We start from the raw sequence: 6,296 nt of genomic DNA on the forward strand, positions 1-6,296 counted from the left end.
AGAGGAGCAGGAGGCTGCATGTGCAGCTGAGCCATTGCTGGAAAGCACAGGGCTCTGGGCTCCTGCTGTCCCAGGGCAGCCCAGAGGCCAGGCTGCTCCCCTGGGAGCTCTGTGCAAGTGGGTCAGGGTGTGGCCCTGGCCTGCCTCAAGGGGCTGCTGGCAGGAGCATGTTTCCCTGTGCAGCTATTTAGAAGTTTCCAGGAAATGTGTCCCATGGAATATGAAGCTTTAGATGTTTTAGGTTTGCATTGCTGCCTCTCTTACATTTGTGTGTTCACTTTGCAGACCTGACTGGCTCCACTCTTGTCAAGAAGATTTTCCTGGATGTTTTCTATGTTCTTTAGCTACAAAGTCCTTGCCTCCCATCCAGAAGAGTTCTCTTTCATCTGAGCTCAGGAAGAAGCTGCTGCCTATCCAAAGAGTGTTTGAAGAAAAGGATTTATGCGTTAGCCTGTGTAGCCACAGATGTACAGATATTCTGATAGTTAGCTGTAGGTTTGAATAAATGTATCTTGATTGTATCTTTAAAATTCTGATGATATATTTTGAACTGTATATATTTTATTCTGATCACATGTTTTGATTTTTATATTTTAAATAAACTAATTTTTTTAAAAACTACGCAAGGGATGTGAGTCCAGGACCTAATAGTTTGGTGGTTATCAGAGTGCAGCTCACTCCATGTGCCAGTGTCTCACATATTCTTTCTTCACTTGGCCTCTCCTCTTCCTCTTTTGCCTTGTTATCTTTGTGTCATTTGTGCTGTTTATAACTTGGAATTGTAACGGGGCCACCCATTGTCATGTTTGGGGGACAGTGGACCCAAGAGATCCTGTACAGTCTAAAGTTTTCTAGTTAGATCTATTCTGTGCTCACAAAAGGCCTGAGCAGAGAAACAAAGAGAAGTGTGCCCAAATCCCAAAGCTTTGCTCCTTTGCAGTCTCACCCAGATCAGGCTCAGAGGTGTTCAGTCAGAATTTCATAGGTTAGAAGAGGTCATGGAGAAAGATGCACTGCTTTGGAGAAGTCATGTGTATGTACATTTCTCCAGGACAACAGTCCAACAGTGTTGTTTGCAACTTGTTTGCAGAAGGATGAGTGGACTGTGAGGTCAATAACATTTGTCAATGGTTCCTCAAATCTTTATCCCAGTCTGGGATCCATTCAGCCCAGGGGAATGGGTTCATTTGTTACCATGGATCAGTGCTTGCCTGTGTAATGAATTCCTGAATAACTGGAACAAGCAATTCTGGATTCAGCTGCAGCTCTTGGTGGGCTGCATGATCATTGACTGTGCTGCCTTTCCAGAAATTATTTTGCAGTTTCCTTTCAGCATCATTTTGTTGCCTTTAGGAGCTGGAAGAGAGATCACACAGAGTTAGGGGAAATAAACAGGTATTTATTGAAAGGCCTTCAAAGGCCACACCCAGAGCTGTGGCTCTGACCCTTTTCGTACCCCTCTTGCCAGATTGCTCCCAGGAGAGGAGGGGAGGCGGATCAACAGCCCATAGCACAGGACAGCTTCACTGTAACTAATTTAGTCTGCCTGGGTGAGTGAAAGCAGCACAACAGCTCTAATAGAGGCTCACTGTCGTTCGTGTACCAGTGGCCTTTGCTCCACTTCAATAGGTTAGAACTCACAATAAAGTCTTTCAGAAATTGGCAAATTTCACAGTGATACCTACAGATTATGGCAGGGCAGCAACTTGTGCAAGAACAGTAAACAATATTTGACAGGTATTCTTTAACCAAGAAATCTAGCCATATATTATAGTTCTAAATTTAAAGTAGAATTATTTAATTACATATTGGGGATTAAGTCCCAGAGTTCATGGATGAGTTAGCCAGTCAATGTCACCCGCCAGGTTCCAGTTGTTACTGTTTTGTTTCTGCTGAGCCCAGACAACTCGAAATCTCTCTCGACACCAGGGTAACTCTGGAAGTAGGGGGCGAAGATCTTGGGACAGGCTTCGATGACGGCCCGGCTGGTGACTCGCACACAGACCCAGCAGTGGGTGGTGCGGTGGGTGCGGTGGGTGCGGAGCTGCTAACCGGCCAGCGCGCACGGGCAGGCGCTGCAGCCTCCACCCGCACGGAGGTGGGCACGGGCCCGCAGAGCGCGGGGCATCCGCGGCAGTCGCGCACCCGCAGCGCGTTGGGGTTGCTGCGGAGCCGCACCCGGCAGCCGCGCAGCTCCGACAGCAGCACGCCCCGCTGCAGCAGCTTTAGCTCTCTGTCTTGGGCGCCGCTTAACCTGCACAGCGGCGGCCCGCCCGATTCGCCCTTGGCGAGGCCGGGGCCGGGCGCGGCGAGCTCGGCGGGGCGCGGGGCACCGCTCGGGGCCGCTTCTTTCTTGGGGACGCGAAAGACGAATTTCTTCTTCGGCTGCAGCCGCTTCCATTTCACGCGCTGTTGTCACCTCGCTTCCCGTGCTCCCCCTCCTTTTTCCCCTTTGCGGGGCTGCGGGAGGACGGGCCGCGCCCCGGCCTTCGGGGTTGCCACGGTAGCCATCAAGCCTAAGAGCAGAGGAGGTGCCACCTCTCCCATGGGCGGTTCTCTCTCCGCCTTCTTCGTCAAAGGCCTTGTCCCCCGGCCCCTCCTCTCGGGGCGGCACCGAGGGCTGCACACACTGGTCATCTCTTCCCTCTTTCCCGACCCCCGTGGGCGGTGCCGGGGACGGCAGCTCGGGCAGTGTGCATGGCTGCCAGGGCCCCCTTCCTCCTCCTTCACTGACCGGGGCCCTGCCTGAGCCGTGCTCCCCTTTGCGGGTTTCGGGAGGAGTTGCTGCAGACGGCAGCTCGGGCAGTGTGCATGGCTGCCAGGGCCCCCTTCCTCCTCCTTCACTGACCGGGGCCCTGCCTGAGCCGTGCCCCCCTTTGCGGGTTTCGGGAGGAGTTGCTGCAGACGGCAGCTCGGGCAGTGTGCATGGCTGCCAGGGCCCCCTTCCTCCTCCTTCACTGACCGGGGCCCTGCCTGAGCCGTGCCCCCCTTTGCGGGTTTCGGGAGGAGTTGCTGCAGACGGCAGCTCGGGCAGTGTGCATGGCTGCCAGGGCCCCCTTCCTCCTCCTTCACTGACCGGGGCCCTGCCTGAGCCGTGCCCCCCTTTCCCCCTCTGCGGGGCTGCGGGAGGAGGGGCCGTGCCCCGGCCCGAGCCCGTGCCCAGCGCAGCTGGGACCGATTCTGCTTTCATGGCAGGCGCTACCAGGTCCAAATCTGCTTTCTCTGTTTCCTCTGGATTTTTATATAAACTACTGAAAGTTGGCTCCTTCTTTTTATCCTTTAAGACTAATATATGCTCTTTCTCCTTTTCCCGGTCCAGCTCACATGCTAATATCAGGAAAAGCCGGCATATTTTAGCTCTTCAAAAAATTTATTTCTACGTAGTTGGGATATTAAACTTGATATTAATTTTCGATTTAAACTTCCAAACTTAGGCCAGGTTTCCCCATTATCTAATTCATACACTGGCCAAATTTTTTTCCGAGAGTCTAATAAGTTTAGGTTTTGAAAGCTCGGAATCCTCTCCAATCAGATTTGCCCAGCTTTTCAATATTAGCCCCAAAGGGCTATCTCTTGGAATACTATTATTATCAGATTCAGAAGAGGATGTGCAACCCATTCTGATATCCTGAAATATACAGCAAAGCACAAAACAAACAGTCGGGATTTGAAACCACGACCCTCTGAGCCACATCACAGACACTAATTAACTGCACCTCTCTTTGGCTTCAAGCCAAGAGCACTGCAATTCAAACCTGCTCTTTATGAAGGCAGTCCTTGTTACAGATAAAGAGCAGAATTGTTGTGCTCCAAAACAAATTCACACTTCACAAAATTACAAATTACAAATCCTATTAGCACCTAACCCAGATGCTAAACTAACAGAATACCTTTTATTCCGTCACTCACACATCTCTGTTCCCAGGGTTCTTGGCTCTGATATCTCTGGACCTCCGCTGGGCCTTTCCAGAGCTGCCGGCCTCAGTCCAGGGATTTTTCCAGATGCCTCCTCTCCTGCCTGGCTCACCAAAAACTGTTGCCTTTAGGAGCTGCAACAGAGATCACACAGAGTTAGGGGAAATAAATAGGTATAATAATAGGTATTTATTGAAAGGCCTTCAAAGGCCACACCCTGGCAGCAACAGTGCCACAGCGTGGCCCCCGCGCTGCCTGAGTGGCTCCAAGGTGGATGCAAAAGAGAGCTTGGTCACATGATTTCACATTTTTATAGACTTCAGTCCATTTACATACAGGAGTCAACCATCCAATTAATAGTCTCAAATTGTAAGGTCTCCTCCTCCTCCTCTTCTCCTGGCTGGCCTGCCCTCCGCTTCTCACACTGTTTATACTTTGGGCCTGGCGTCTGAAGAAACTGTCCTTGAGTCCATAGCTGGTATCGGACTGTTTCGCCTTTATCACCCTAAAGCACAACAGAAAGCATACCCAAGCAGAACAGCAAACTTGGATCTTAAGGCATCAATTTGAAGCTTCTAAATTTCACATTTCAATTTGCTTTGCCTTTGGAAAAAACATTTTTGGGCCCAGTGTGAACTGTGACCTTTTGACAGCAAAGTCCTCCTGCTTGCCAGCTTCTGATGTTACAGAAGAAAATGAATGTGAATGTGTTAGGTTTTCTGAAGGAAAACCTGTATGTCAAACTCTATGTGTTTGCTTAGCTATGGGTCTAGTCCTGGCCTAGTAAAGCCGAGGCAGGGTGGCGTGTTGCAGGGAAAACTATCTGTGATGGGGTTGCCATCACCAGCAGAGTGAATGTGTCCTCTGGGGATTCCTCTGGAGACAAAATTAGGGACCCACTCCATGCCCCAATAGTCTCTTAGATCTTTCTAAAATATCCTAGAAAAGGCAGTGAAACTTCACATCTCCTTGCACACCCACTGTTTGAATAGGGGCATTTTTATCCATCCTCAAAGTCATTGCTCTTGCACACCAGCAACGTGAAAATCCATGGACGGGAATGATGCCTGGTCCTCCTGCTGGTGCTTCAGAGTACTGCTAAGTGAAGATCTGGGTAGCTACAAATATCAACACTTAATCAGCATTTCATGCCCCTTCAGGATGTCCAGATGTCAGGGCTTTTTGTTTCAAAACAGCATCAAAAACACCATCAGTCTCTGGAGAAAAACAGTAAATGGGAAACAGGGAATGCCAGCACTGCAAGTGTGGGGAGAAACCTGAAGTGTCTTTGTATAAATATGTAATTGCCAAAGTCAAAGCTTCATTAGGATAGCAGGATCAGTTCTTTACTGCATGCTTGCAACGAGATCATTTGGGACCTTCTTTTTGTATCTCATGCAGGAAAGGAGCTGTTAACAATCCCATGCTACTTAAACCCACACTGGGATATAGCTCTGTAGTGGTTCACCATGAAGCAGATTGCCTGCTTGGTCACTCCAGCCCCGCTGACCCTGCAAGGGACCATCGTGCATCCCATGCCTGTTTTGCCTCCAAGAAAAGCTTGGCTTGCTATATTAGTGTGGAATAAATAAAAGAGTAATAAAATGGACAATTAAATGGATCACTTTGGAGGATATGCTCATGCTTTCACATGACAGCCCTGAACCTCATGCTCCCAAGGCTTGTTACTCATCATCAAACATCTTAATTGAAAAATCCTCAGCTCTCATGTTATGTGTGAATAAAATTGCATCAGATCATGGAGAATTCTGCTGGCAGGAACAGGACAAAAGCCTTCCAGCACTCACTTGCAGTTGTCCTGGATTTCTGCAGCCCTGCGTTGAAAGCTGCTATAAGCAGAGTGTTTGGAGTTGGTTTTACGGCCTTTATGAAAGATGTGTGGAGCAGTATGCAGGGCTCTCCTAGCAGAAAACTGTTTGTCCAAGAGCAGGGCCATGGTGCTGGCAGAAGCAGAGCAGCCCCGCTCCAAGCCCAAGAGTCTGTGAGCTGAGCCGTGCCGGGGAGAAAAGACAGCGAGGGGCCCCAGCCCAGCTGCTTCACCTGCCTGACCCTTCTGACATCTCCTTTTTTCCTTCAGTTCCCTTATTGCAATCAGTGCATACAAGAGTTTACTTGATGCCTTTGATGCCAGAGATCACCAAAAACTTGAACCTTGCTGGAGCCCAGCCCTGCCTGCCTATCTTGGAGTAGAAGGAAAACATGAAGAATCTGGGCAGCCTTTGAGCCAAAATGGCATTTTCCTGCTTCTGATTTCCTCTCAGCTTTTGCAGTGGGTTGACAGCTCCATCCCTGCAAGCCACTCCCTTTGCAAGGCACACGCAGACCTTGCTGGAAGCTCAGGGTCCTTGAAGGGGCTGCTG

The 6,296-nt window shown here is 49.7% G+C and overlaps 1 pseudogene; it reads right to left on the reverse strand.

The window, feature by feature from the left end:
• Positions 1 to 1,362: 1,362 nt before the first annotated feature.
• LOC130266029 (tubulin-specific chaperone C-like) lies at positions 1,363 to 5,872 on the reverse strand (annotated as a pseudogene).
• Between the last annotated feature and the right edge of the window lie 424 nt (positions 5,873 to 6,296).

Source organism: Oenanthe melanoleuca, unplaced genomic scaffold (genome assembly GCF_029582105.1).
Source record: "Oenanthe melanoleuca isolate GR-GAL-2019-014 unplaced genomic scaffold, OMel1.0 S001, whole genome shotgun sequence".
NCBI classification, from domain to species: domain Eukaryota; kingdom Metazoa; phylum Chordata; class Aves; order Passeriformes; family Muscicapidae; genus Oenanthe; species Oenanthe melanoleuca.